Here is a 15,587-nt window from a genome sequence, read left to right as displayed (position 1 = left end):
AAGATGATGGCAGATTCTCAATGGGAAGTTTTGGGACTTCAGATCTTAGAGTAGTATTCTTTCAAACATACTTTGAAGCTGGGCACATACAGTGTGTGTCTGTGGGTGTGTGTGTGTGTGCGTGTGTGTGTGTCCCGGCAGCTGCACGGGGCCCAAGGGACAAGTCTGTGTAGATTGGGTCTCCTTACTCCACAGCTCATTAGTGGAGAGTGAAAAGAATCTGCACAGATGGCTGTCAATGTTCAAAAAAAAAAAAAAAAATCGGCTCTGAGAGACGTGTCAATTGAGGTTTCAGTTCCTTCTGCACATTTCTGTGACATTGCAGAATTCAAACAATATTTGTTTGAATTAGTCTTCCCAAAAAATACTAAATCCGAACGCATGGTGACATCTGAAAAATGTGTTTTCTAATGAACGCTCAGCCTACTGAACAGGAGCCTGCACTTGTCAGTCATCACCATCAATTACTCTTACTCGTCTGACATTTTTTCAGTGCTACAGATGATGTGCTTGTCTGTTCAGCAGAACGGAGGAGTAGAAATACAGCAATGAACAATCTGGTGAGATCAATTAGATTGTTTACCTGTCAGAGTTGGAATGGAGGCCAGCAACTGTAACGGCTGCTCATAATTTTCACACCAATACTGTCACCAGCTCCCGTTACAGTTATTAATGCAAGCGAATGCCCACTTACAACACAGTAGTGCAGTATATCCACACAGCAGGGATGTATTTAACTTGGCTTGCTCTCATAATATGCCACACTCTAATTGCATAGAAATGGTCTTGACCTTGTGAAATATTTAAACAAGCATTTTAAAACATTTAATGTTGTGTTTTGACTTCAGGGCAATTACATATTTTAATAATAAATTCTTTTGAAGACTGCTGCATACAAATTAGCCTAGGACATGATTGAATTTATCCAATTAACAATAAAAACAAAACATGTCAACAAACTGCAGCAGTAAACGATGTATGAGATACAGAAATGCATTGCATAAGTGATCATTTATTGTGTGTATAGTATCAAAATGTTATGTCTCTCCATTGGGCAAAAGTAACATCGGAAATGTGTGCCTGAAACTCCTTGTGGATTAATAATGATTTCTGAAGTTAGCAGGACTTGTTCCCTCACTCCAACATGGATTAAAAGTTGCTCTGGTCCAGAGAAGCTACTTTTCAGTAATTGTACATAACAGCAATGTGAACGCCACTTGAGCTGACCTACTTATGGGGCTCAGAAACTTTCTATCCTGCAGCCAAGTCTAAAAATAACCCTGTGGCCAGTTTTAGATTCATCTCAACGGAAACCCTGACAGTTTTAGAGTGCCAGTGACAGAGTCCTGCTAAGCAGCACCAGTCTTGCAACATCGTGCACACCCTTTCGCCTTAAATTTGCTAGTTAAATTGTCGTAAACATGCATCTGTAATGTTCATGTGAATGCTGTTTACGAATGAAGTGAAGCTATACAAAGTATTTTTATACACCAAAATGAATATTTTTGGCTGAAAACCAAAACGCAAAAAATAATTATGCCAATTCTTACCATCATAGCATTTATGGCTAAAGTTTGATATTTATATTGTGGTGTGCTATTAAATATTACTTCTTTATTTATTTCCGTGTGTGTGGGGGGGTCAATTCACAATTCGCATGTTTGCCTAGGGCACCAAATTACTTTGGCCCTGGTCAAGATATTATGTTATATTATATTAATATTCATGTTCCAAACAATATTTGACTTGAGATATTTGACACAATTTGCAAATGGCTATCTATGGGTCTTTCTCCAATGTATTGAAATGCGTCCACACTGCAAACATGTTGACTAATGCTATTTAAACGCCAAACGTAGGGTGAGCATTTTCTAGCGTTGCAATAGTACTTTATAGTCAATGTAGTTCGCACGGGCGGGCACAGATGAGTGTGATGTGGTGCGGATGACGCATTTGTATTTGGAGCGGCACACGGTGCGGCACACTTAAAATCCGCACATTCGCATATTCACCAATATTTAAAAATAAATTAATAAATTTCTTCGGACATCGCCAATCGGCTTCGGGAACCGACTGCAAAGTCACACACAGCGTCCTGCAGGTCTGTAATCACCTGGAGATGGCGGTAAGTGTTTACTTATTTACAACTAGCTAGCATTAGCCAAAGTATTTAGCACGGCCACCGGAATGGCAAAATTATTGAGTCCCTTTGGAATGGATGGAAGGGCGACGCTGTATGTGGGGGATAGATGATGTCACAAGCCATCTCCACTGTTTAGAGATGATCTTTCCATCTCCACTTTCATGTAGATGGCCTTTCTCACACCTCACATGAATATGCTCATTTTTGTTTTCAAAAGAGTGCTGCTTATCTTTGAGGTACAGACAGTTGAGTTGAGTTGAGTTGAGTTGAGTTGAGTTGAGTTGAGTTGAGTTGAGTTGAGTTGAGTTGAGTTGAGTTGAGTTGAGTTGAGTTGAGTTGAGTTGAGTTGAGTTGAGTTGAGGAGGTCGTTGGGTGTCTGGTCTGAGGAGTGGACCAACCTTTGCCTCTGAGTGAGACATAAGGAATGAATGATATAATTTGTGGGTGGAGGGTGTGGTTCCAACTTGAAGCATAAATAATTGACTGGTCAGTATTTACGCAGCTTTGTGATTGATTCAGTACCCTGAGAAAGTTATAAGGAACATTCTCTTTTTTTTCCATTATTTTTCCTTTTTTGCTCACAATTGTGTTTCTCATGAGCAATCACAGTAATGTCGTCAAGTCGTAGTAAAATGATTATGGGAAGAAATTAGGTTCATGTCCAGGCATGTTTTTGTGATTGTTTGTCTCTCCCCATCCGTTTATTTTTGTGGGTGTCATTGCATAGGAATCTTCACTTGTTGTTCCTTTAAGATGATTGAGAATTAGAGGCTTTTCATATAGCACGTTCTGGAGCTTGGTAGGATGGGACTCTATTAGTCTGAATCAAAGAGGACAGCGTTCCATGAAAAGCCACACAATAGTGTGACAGCTTGCGTTTTGTCAAATAAATAACAAATCCGCCACAAGCTGCAGCAGCCAATGTAAAAGTAATTAGAGGATAATAGATGGATGTGTGAGTTTGAGTCTAATAATTCCAATAACATTATAATAATGATTATTACTGAATCTTTAATCTTCTACCATATCTATATTTATAAAACTATGTTTGTCCGTTGAATAGAGTGCAATTAGGACATAAGTGTGCCTGTGCATATTGCTTGTGGATTTTTTTTCCCCCCAAAAAACCAACAGTTTTTTTTTTATATAATTTTTTGTTTTTTCTCTCCATAAAATCTGTGGTTTACTTCCCTCAACCCTTGCGACTTCCTCTCCTCTAGAGTTCCTTCTCTCAGAGCATCTTGGGAGCATTGAGCTCAGACAGCAGGATTAGTCAAGGATCCATCTTGAGACGCAGATAATGTTTTGCACACAGACTTCCATTCCCTCTCCTGCAGCTTCTGCAGCGCTGATTAGAACTCCAAACTCTACCAGCAATGCCTATTTGTTCTTAAGCTCTTTTTTTCCCCTCCCTTTGTTGTGCTGGTTTTGTCAGCCATCCTTCTAATGCAGTGCAAAAACAAGTTACTAGTAGGTCAAGACAATGGAAGCAGCCAGCATTTGCTGGTCTCGCAGTGGACTGACAGCAACATGGAAGAGCCACAGGGCTGTTTAAAAATGCTCTCGGGCTCCCTCGCGCTCGCTAAATGGCTGCAAGTGGGTCGCGCTGCTACAAGTTCTTTTTTTTCCCTCCAAGATTCAATTATTCATGGTATATCTATTGGGTGGGGTCTTTGTTGGAGTTCAGAATTTAAGAGCTGGAAAGTTCAAAGGAGTGTTTGTTATATCATTTTAACAGACACTTACTGCAGTGCGTGCTGCGTCACCTGCCTGTCAATGTGATTGACAGGTGATTGGAGGTTGTTTTGGGAGGTTGAGACACAAACATACTTATAAAGGGTTCACTGAAAGTCACATAAAGGAAGGCTGTACAAATAATTTATTTGTTCTCTCTTGTGTTAAGATGTACCTCCCCAAAAAGTGTGTGCATAAAAAAAAAGAAGATGGAATAGAAATATACCACAAAACAATCTCTTGTCTCGGCACCTCATTATTTGAGGTAAAGCGGCCACATAAAACACACAATAAATACAAAAAAAATCATGTCTGGCCTAACATTGAACACTGAAAAGGCTGTTTGGTACCAATTTAAAGCTCACAATTACTGAAATCAAACACGCTGACATTTAAATATGAATAGTCTCCACTTACGCACATGAAACTATTACATGTTTTGTGTGATTGTCAAGAGGGGTGAAAAGCGCTTCAGTTTCAAACACACACAATGCACCACTGAGGCAGAGCCTGTGCAAATTTAATTTAGAGACAGTCTCTCCTTCCCTCCACATCACGGGCTTTTAAGACACTGAAGTGACTGTTCTTCTTTGCCCGTAAAAAGAGAAGCCCATTATCAAAGCATTAAGATATGATTAAACTGACATTTTCTTCAAGAAAGCCAAAAGAGTTGGAAATAAAAGGAAGGAGAGAACTACATACTCCAGATGTTATCAGGAGAGGGGTGGGAGGGGTTGAGAGGCTGATCTCTGAAGGAGCTTATTACAGAGCAAGTTAAGAAGACAAGAACAGTGGTGTACTGATCACAGGTATGCACGGCAAATGCACCTGCTGGATTTCATAATCATTTACAGTGTCAGTCAGTGCTGATCCCCCCACCCCCGACTGCAGCTTGTGCCACACTACAAAAAATGTCGATTTTATACAAACGTGTGGATTTTAGTCAGCTTTCTAAATATAATAATGTTTAGTATTAATTGACACAATTGGTGAGATGGAAATTGAACCATATATTTTTCATTGTGGTTTACAGAAGTGAACTATTCTGCATTATTTTAATTTTTCACATGGAGGCTTTTTTGTCATTCCGAATGAAATCATTTTGAATGACGATCTGTTACAGCCGTGGAAAGCGCTGAGATTGATCACATGATTCATCAAGATGGAGTTCATTGGTCATTTAGCACAGTTGTGATTGTTTTTAACACTTTTATTAAAGCAGCATCTTGATTAAAAACACGTTTCAAGTACTTTAAAACAAGTTCTCCTCTCGCAGGTGAGCTCTTGATAGGACCCTGCCATTTTAAAGTGTGTATGATACGCCGCAGTAAGCGGGCCTGGTCTGCTCTTATTTTGTCCATCCATTTCCGTTTTTTATTTTGAAAGTACTAACCACCACTCTCACTTCAGGTCACTTGCTGTTCCTCCTGCGCTGCTCAGTTCCTGATTGCATCCACCTGTCTCCATTTACCCACCGAATAAATGGACTACATCAGCCGACGCCCAGTGCCTTTAATTGTTCTTTTTTTTGAATGCCCTATTTCTTCTCTAGTTCGTAGCAATTTGTGTCCACGACCCCCCCCCCCAACTCCCCACCTGCAAGAGGTGATATTGTGTTTGTAAATAAACTGCAGCGGTTGAGGCCAACCTACTCTGGTGTTGCATCGTTCACGTACGTTTCGTTCAAAAAGAACGAATCTTTTCAGTGAACGTGAGTGAACAGATGACTTCCTGAATTCGATAAACAAATCTTTTGAACTGTTATTTTTAATGAACTGATTCTAAAGATTCAGTTCACTTAAAAGAGCTGTCATGCCTATCACTCACCTACTCCCTGCGCCTGGGTCCTCCCTTCCTCGTTGTGTCAGTGTAAATGATGACGTCACAACGCATTTATGTCAAAACAGAGTATACGCAGACTGGACGCAACCTGCCCATTCCGATTGAACTGTTTACATGACGCTCGTTCGGATTGTCTAAAGGAATATACCACCTCTGTGAATCAGCCTTTTCATTCTGTTTCTATGGAGAATTTTCATTATGTTTGGCTGTTCAGATTAATTCTAATCGGAATACATGACTCCATGTAAACCCGACTCACAGACAGAACAATTAAATGCTCTTCCATTAGATGGAAGAAGGCGCAATTAACCGGTGTATCCACCTGTTGCTATTTATACAACCAAAAATAGCTTTGTTTTTAATAGTCCCAGATTTCACTCTAAGTCACTTTGTAAGTAAATAGAGACAAGGGCATCATAATTTCAGTGTTTATACTTTTTGTTACATTTTCTCTTATAGTGTGCTGTAAGATTTTTCTAACGTAAAATGGGTGCATTTATTGGCTCAATGAAGGTTGGCAAATATTGATTTATTGTAGGCTATAGATGTTTGTTTGACGTCTAGCTCTACCCAGCATAGTGGTCAGTGATTGTCTATTTGTGCTTTTAATGCGCGCAGGATGTTGTTGTTTTCTCTCTCTGTCTCTCTCTTTCTCCCTCTCTCTCTCCCTCTCTCTCTCTCTTCCAACTTGTGTCATTTCAGGTATGAGTTTTCATTTACAAACCCTTTTTGATTACTTTTTTCCTTAACTTTCAGACACAGATGACAGTTAAGCAACATGTGTTTTCAAATTTAGAAACGATATTAGTTTCGCACATTAAAGCTAATAGCACTATGTGTACACAAAAGTTTAAATGTATACACACATTTTGAATACTGTATATTTAGTATAAAATGTATCTGTTGATGTTGATTTATATGTTAATGTAAGCATTATTGAAACATAATTATTGCTGTCTTTTTAAATTATTTATTTCAGATTCTTCTTGTGTCTATAAAAAATATAAAATAAAAGTTGAATTCCTGCAAAAGCATTATAAAGTATACAAAAGGCAAAATTTGGCTGAATGACTTAACGACATACATACAGGCAGCGTTTCAGGGGAGCTGCCTGGCCCTTCTTTCCTTTCACGGTCCCCACACAGACAAAGTAAAGCAAATAGCACACATGGTGCAGACGCATGCAGGTGGCATGCATGAAGATGCCGACTGAAGTGAAAGTATTCCCAGCATGTGATGTGAAATGGGAAGATATATTTTTTTAAATATCAAGCAGAGCCAAAAGCATTCTGGCAGTGATTGTGGTCTGGCCGCATACACAACGTACAGCAGAGATATCTGACCAACGGAACCAAACTGTGAATTATGCTCCTGAACATTGTATTAGTTAGCATGTCTGAATTTCTGTTTCAGGTAATCACCTCTCGAGGGGTTCTCAAACTTTCTGGGTCCAGGCACCCTTACAGGGGATACGCTTTTCCATGGATCCCCTCCTAATCCTACCACCAATTAAACAGAACTATTATGTGGAACTCTAAATGCAATGGGAATAAAAAACAAGTTGTAATGTATTGCGTTCCACCATCCATTTATCAGCGACCCACGGCATATACTAGAAATAAATTAGACATGGCCCGCTATAAAAAAAAAAAATAAGTGGGGGTGGGCGGTGTAAATAGTATAGCTGTCGAAAAAATGTATTTGATAAACTATCAAATACATTTGCAGCAAATATAGTAACAGAATTTATTTTCAAAATTTTGAAAACTAAAGAAAACTCCATTTCATAAACACAAATGTGTTCCTCCACTTTCTGCTTGTGTCAAGAATCGATTTGTGGACGATCACATTAATGGACCTCATGTATGAACGGCTTACTACAGAATGCTCTTTTTTTTTACTCTGAATGCCGAGCTGCTGCTGAGTCGGAAGCTAATCTGTTCTAGTGGAGGGCAAGGCAGCTAGCCACACCAAAATTTATATAGATATATATACTCTATATATTAGGGGTGGGAATCTTTAAATGTCTCATGATTCGATTCGATTCCGATTTTTGGGTGTGCGATTCGATTCAGAATCAATTTTCCTCTAAGAACGCTTTTTGATTCAAAATGATTTGATTGACAATGATTTTTGCTTAAATTTATAGATGTTCAAGGAATCGTAATGATCTGCTCCAGTCTGACTCGCTAATGCTAATTAGTGCTCTACTCGTGGCACTTTTGTCACTCAAAAGAACGGCTCCACGCTGCAAAAAACAACTTTTATCGGAATAACTTGATCGTGACTTTTTCCTTCTATTCTCTAATGTGGCTACAACTTAACAGTGTATCAGACCGCGTGGAACCACACTGCCCCGTAGTGGCCAAATCAGGTACAACATGAACAGCGCTCCAAATAAAGGCACACACAGACAAAGGCAAGACAGTATAAAATAATTAAAATAAAATCGATTTTGGGACATTTAAAATCGATTCTGAATCGTACTAAATAAGAATCGCAATTCTTATGACAATCGATTTTTTGGCACACCCCTAGTATATATATGTATATATATATATATATATATATATATATATATATATATAAAGTCCTTAACTATTTGCCTTATCAGCTTTAACAGAAAGCATTGTTGTAGCAGTTTTAAAAAATAAATAATAATAATTACATTACATAAACTACGTATGTTTCTTTACTGTGTTAAATACGTTTTTCTTGGTGGAAAATGTTTGAACACCCCTGCATTGGAGCTTTTGATTGACACAGAGCTAAGCTAGGAGTAGTTGTTTTTTTGGTGCCTTATGTACCGTAGTATGCACTTTTGAAAATACTAAATTACAACATAATATGCTAATTATTTTTAAGGACCCCAAGCAAAACAGACACCCGGACCCCATTTTGAGAACCCTATACTCCATCACTACTACTACTCCCAACTTGGATGAAGTTCAGGCACCTGCAAGAAAGAGCCATATTTCAAAGCAGCACAACTTTTTTTAATGGCAAAGGTCTTGAGTGCTCGTTTGACCTTATTTGGTGTTGATGATTTAGATCTGTGCTATCGAAGAGAACATTTTAAATTGAATCTTTCTTGATGCGCATCCAGTGGCAAGTTGCAAGCAACATTCTGTCAAGAGATCTGAACTGAGATATGAGAGGCACGTTTTGATTTATAGTCTGGTCAAGCAGCTCTTTCTTCTGTATGAGCTGTTTGATACTTCTTTGTCTCTCAGAGTTCACCTCATTTCTTCAACGTATTTATTTCATACGATGTTCTCATCTGAGGTCCGCTATGAATACAGGAGGTGAATCAGTGACCAACAAACATCAACAAACACATCTTCCCTTCCCAGTCATGTGATTTAATGAATGAATCAGTGGGCGGAGTGCAGTTGCACCAAGTGTTGCATTGTTACAGATTTCCACAGTCCTGACACACTCCTGCTGAGTTAATAAATCTGACCTCAGCTTAATTAGAATAACAGAACATCCTCCACTGAGGAAATAAAATCAGCATGAGAATTTTTCAAACTAATCGCTAATTAAGATTATACATAAAGAAAAAACATGTCAATTAAGATGCAAAATTTTGGTAAGGGAGAACCTCCGTGTGGGGCTTTGAAAATGTCTGGCTGCAGAGGAGGAAGATATTCACAGTGAATCACCTGGCAGAAAATCCAACATAACACTTTTTTTTCTTTCTTTAATACAGTGTAGCTTTGCTTCTTTAATTGCTAATTTTGTAGCATTGCTCTTTTGACCGAATGAGGTGAACGGGGCCAGAAACACAGCCACAACATCATAATTGTGCTGTAATAACTGTGGCTCCGCTCTAGTCTTCAATCTTGGCCCCCGCTGCTGAGAGGGCTGTAATTCTGCAGCAAGGAGTGTTAAGAGGATATCATTATCATGTGTTTTCACCAGTAAGCTGCAGATTTAGTTAAATATAGTCGCATTTTTGGTTTCTTCTCCTTTTCAGTTTTGCATTCAAGCTGGGTCAAGCCGACCCCTCCCATGGCGATTCTTTGCAAACGGAGCTGCCAAAGCGCCTCTTCTGCCACAAATGTAGCCAATATCGATGCCATGCTCGAAAAATGATAGAAAGGAGACTTGCATGTTTCAAAGCATGCTGGGAGCTGGTGGCCAGGCGAAAGCCCAAAGTTATTAAAGCACAGATAGTCGTCAGTACGGCACACTATGCTATAAAAAGGCAACATATGCACTCATGGCATGGAGACGGAGTAGGGTTGTTTTTTTAAATTGTAAAACTTCCATTTCAAAAACTCAAATAGTCCTTTTTTTTTTTAAAGTAAATTTATATTGTTTTATTCCTATATATATATATATATATGTATGTATGATTTATTTGTCAGAAGATGAACATGAAGAAAAAAAATCAGACCATTGTCATCTCAATGTAACTTTGATGTCTTCGATAGCATCATCGAAATTCTGTGGTGCCATGTTGAGCTGCACTCTTTGTCTGCATATTTATTCAGTCGGCTTATCTATCAAACGCAGATCATCAGCGGAGATAAACTAGCAAGATAAGGGAATAATGCAACGTGCTGAGATGCTGCCACATGATACAAGCACTGTATATTCTTGAAAACACACCGAGGTTTAACAGCAGCAACAAGGCCAATACCTTCTGTTGATGGTAATGTTAGTGTGCTGCCAATTACTCAATAAGGAAAGTAGTTAACAGAGTAAGAGAAACATCGTAAGTTTCAAATAACGGCATGAAAATCAAAATCTCAAGGTGTGTAAATACTCACTAAAGAATAGCAGCAACTTTTGACTCCATTTTCTTGACTCAACACTCCACATTGGCAAATTACATCTAATGCCAACGCTAACAAAAATTGTTCTTGAACAATCAGTGTATCAATCTACTTTGAATAACACTACTATCACTACAAAATATATTTTGTATTAATTGAACACGTTTTATGCACTTGTAATTTGCAGTGCGATAGATTTGTACCTCCTAATATGGATATTTGATTTTTATAATAGTCATCCTCCTTAACATTAAAAAAAAAAACATTAAAATACTTATCAAATTATGCAACCCAGTTCTATATCAAATACAAAGTAATAACTAAATATAGAGTTGAATTAATAAAAAATAATAAGAATTGCATCACTGCACGATATCATATTTATAAAGTGAATGCACATTATTACAATTCCTATACATATTTATGCAGGCAGCACACTTGTATATTAAAAAATATATATTTAAATGACATTTTTCATAAAAGCAACAATGGTAGAATACAAGAAGGATGCTGTAAATTCAACAGAAAACGCTTGTGTAAAAGTGCGATCTGTGACATTTTGTGAAAGAAGCCTCTATGCTTGTATTGTTGATACCTCTTGTGAAAAACCAAATTAATCATTATCAGGGGACTGGGGGAGACAAGAAAATGTCCCTTTTTGAATGACACTGAATATATTTAAAAAGCATCCTGCTTGGACTTGTTACAAACATTCTGACCTTTCATTTCACCACAGCATCACTTAGAAGACATTCGTTAGGCTATCATGAAGCTCCGTGTGTCATCTGTTCCTCAAATGCATGTACACCCTCTCTGCGAGGACACTATAGGACTGTTAATTGAACAATATTGAGGCCATCACGGCCGGCGTGAGGAGAAAACTTTGCTCAATGGTGCCATCTAGTGTACCTTTAATAACTGCCAGCTCCAGTAACGTTTGCTGCTACTGCTGAGGAAGTTTGGATAACAATTATCTGTTGTATTTGCATTAATGTGATTACTCTGCGTGCAGATTCATCTGCAATTATAAAGAGCAGCATTAAAACACTAATTAATTAACTCAATTGTGACTGGATAGATTAATTCTCGACAAACATGAGATTCCAGCAAGTAAATGAGCTCTTCTGGAGTGCCGATGCATGTGGGAGTGCTGCTGCACAAGTCATTTTGATTATCTGCAGACACATGTAGTTGCAAATCTTTTAATTAACAAAGACACGATGTGGGTTACTTGGGCGGCCATCCTGCTTATTACTTGCACTGCACGAGAATGTTGTCACTTTTAAAAGGAATGAGTCGGAGACAGTGATTGAGAGGCGTCTCCGTTGTAAGTGATGCCATGGATAGTTTTTTTTTTTTTTTTGGAGTGAATGTGTACAAAAAAATGGGGTTTGACACGAGAAGGCAGCACATAAAAAGAGACAAGCAAATTAGGATTGTGGCCAAATAAATCATCCGTTCATGTGTGGAACTGACGCCTTTGTTACAGAACAATCACTGCCTATAGCAACATTCAAGAGGTGCTATTAAAAATGTTCTTCATGGTGTTATCACAATTTTAAAAAAGTAACATATTTGGGCTGCCAGTAACATCATATTGCCTATAAAATGGAAAAAAATACATATCTATTTTTTTAAGTAATTCTAATGGGGTTGTTTGTTTATTGTTTTGTTTGTTTTTACACCTGTCATTATAAATTAATTTCATCTGAACTCGATTTAAGCTTTTTCCATTGTGCTGTCTTCATCTGCCTATGCCGAAATAAAGCTTAATCGGCGATACCATTAATACTTCAGAGATGTAATGCCGTTTTTTTTAATTGGATAGAAGCCCATTATTTTCAATACAGAAGGGGCACTGAGGCACATAAAGCTCTTGAATATTTTGCAAGTCATGTTTAACAGCACTATGGTTTGCCACAGCGCTGAATTTGCCTTATGATTTTTCCCCTTCACATTTTCTATCTCCTACATGAGGCGCATTAACATTTTTGTGACTGTTTTGCGGCTACCTTCTGATGCTTGGGATGCAACACAATGACATGTTTTGAAGAAGCTGCACTTCTCCAACATGTCATGTGTACAGTCCACTGGTGCTCACTCTTTATTTAAATACTGTAAAAACTACCTCTAAATATGACATCTAACTGTAAATTCTTCATACATAGCATCACATTTTAAACGTAAATACAGTAACAGCAGCCTATTTAAACAACTTTTCACCACTATAAATTCCACATGGGACGATTTTGTGAGATGATTGCGAGAATCTATTTGATTTAATATTGTTGAGATAAAATTCTGACATTAATCAATACAAATATATATTACGGGTAATATTCCCGAATAGAGTACATCACACAAATAAATAATGGCTGTTTTACATGAGCCCGTTGTATTGACAGTAGCCTGAGAACACTGCCATCTGGCGTCTATCGGTGGTAATGCATTCCATGCAAATTCACGGCATGAATAATCAAGACCATATTCATAATAAAGTTACCCATAATGCCGAAAATCTTAGATGTAATACATACACGTCAACAAAAGCCACAAGGCCAGCAATAATTTTAAATGGGGCAAATTATTCAATCAAAAGTATCCTGTCACCCAATACAGAACAAACCCATTATCATTCATGTGCTAGCATATGCATTTCATTAATAATCAGTATCACCATATTGCTATTGTAAAGAAAATGTTCTCGTGTTTATTTTAACTTGTGTGCAAATTTTATCTCTTGTGGGTGATGCCTGTGTTCAGCCAAAGGTCTTCACAAATGCGATGACATTCTTGCTTTTTGATGCAGCGACATCTGTCGTGTGCGTGTGTGCGTGTACGTGTGCGTGTACAGGGGCACAAGAATGAATCTAACTGACTTGGCTGTTTGTTGACTGTGTGTTTTTTTTATTTGGATTATATTATATTTTGATTTTTTGTTTTTTCAGAGGTCAGAATGACCTATTTATTAGAGACAAAACTAAGCAACAATAAATCTAGTCAAAGGTGCAATGCAGACCATCTGATGATTTTTTGTTTTGTTTGTTACTTTTGATTTTCCTTCTATATCAAGGTGACAGATTTGTAATGAGTGTATTATATGTGGTATGCTCATGAATGATGTGTTTTTCTCTCTCTCATAACCAGTTCAAATGAAAACTAATAATGTTCATACTAATGTAAAGATGAACATTAAAAGATACAAATTCTTATCTGGTTGGGGGGGGGGGGTTACTGTAGCTCAATGATAATTGACCTAAGTGACTTTTTTTATGGAATTTTCGCCAAAACTGATCACACTCATGCTCACTAACTTCCATTCGAAATAATAACACGTGCCTGTTTCTAAATCCAGCGGAATCATAACTTTCCTTTCTCAGCAACACAACGCAGATACTTTTGAGGAGATGCCATTGCTGCCTCATTGCTTTTTCACTCCCTCTGATTACTCCTCTCATCTTATGTAAATCCTCTTAAGTCACATGTTATTGTTTATTGCAACTGTGAAGGTTAGGTGTTCCTAAGCCCCGTGCGTGCGCTTATCTCACCAGCGCACGCATCTTTGTCTCTCCAATGTGTGTTGCTTTGCTAATACACTAATGGATGAGGAAAGTTGTCTCTCTTGATGCGGCACAGACAACCAATCTACTGCAGTAAAAAGCTAATCTCTCCCATTGGCTGACAACTCCTCATGAAAGGGAGGCAGACGCATGCAACTGGGATATCTCGGCATTATCACCGCCATATTGTTAGGGGGGGGGGGGGGGGGTGTTTTGAAAAGAATGTCACATTATGAACGCACGACCAAAACACACAAGTGCAATTTTAGGCCACTTTGCTCATCTGATACACTGGACCAAAGTTATTTTTAGCCTGCCAAAACAAACAATCAACCCTTTTCCCCCTATTATTATTGTTTCCACTTTCAAACTGCAGACTGAATGAAATCTGGAATACAGACCATAATGTCACGAAAGTTTAATCCAGGACATCATTATGGAATAAACCATCCAATTACAGTGACATTTTACGGGAGGTATCGATTTAATCATGTTTCTCAATGCGTACAGTGGAGTTGCACTGTATCGCACAAACAGGGGTTTCTAATGACAAGGGCTTTCCCTTCACTTGTAATAAGAACAAAATCACCAACTACCTGGAGTGCTATGTGCAGATGCACACATTTTCAGTCAAACTACCGCACACATCCTGAGGATTTATTAGGTGACTGTTGGGTTGGGGGACAGATTGAAGGAATGAAAAGCTGGTTCATATGGCAATGACACACATTGAATGTGAAAGGCATTTCTTAAAGCAAATGATTGTTTGCGTGCCAAAAATGATAACTTGAACTGCTTGCAGTAAATATCAGATTGAAGCGTCCCCCATTTGGCTGGATTAAGTGATAGCAAATTGCAAAAACACTGTGTGCTGCCTGCAGATACCAAAATTATCAAAGTCGTTGCCAAGAAGGTGGATCAATGTTTCCAATAATCACTGAAAAAAAAGGAAATCACTCTCAGCTCTGTGGACCTTGTAAAATTTGGGGGTGGTGTTCTCTTAAGGAAATAAGGTATATTCTGATTTAAAAAAAAATACTGACATAATAATAAATAAATAAACATAATAAAGACAACAGTCACACCATGTATCCAGGACTGTGTCCACTTTTGTATTATAATTATAATGAGTGTTTCTTTACTATAATATTTTGTATGCACTAGTCTAAACACGGTATTCTGTTTTATATTGCATTTGTGGAATATGAATTAAGCAGCAAAATCCATCTGTTTTTATTTGTACTGTCAAACGAATACATTTTTAAACTAATTAATTGCATAATTTTCTGTAATTAATCTCAATTAATCAAATGTTTCGACTTTTTCTTCAAAGTTTGTAACAGATATTTACTCGAGTAAAATCTTGGAATATTGTAAAATCATCAAATAGAAAGCATATTTAGTCTTAAAGACTTTTCAGATACTTCCTTTGATTCTTGAATAGGATGCACAGTAAATTCTGCAGAGTACATTTGACTATTTAGAATAGGATCAAATAGACTCAGTGTTAGAATAATATTTACA

The sequence above is a fragment of the Leptonotus elevatus genome, chromosome 6 (assembly GCF_054856555.1).
Source record: "Leptonotus elevatus isolate MCC_2025b chromosome 6, RoL_Lele_1.0, whole genome shotgun sequence".
Classification (NCBI taxonomy): Eukaryota; Metazoa; Chordata; class Actinopteri; order Syngnathiformes; family Syngnathidae; genus Leptonotus; species Leptonotus elevatus.
This window is presented reverse-complemented; position numbering follows the sequence as displayed.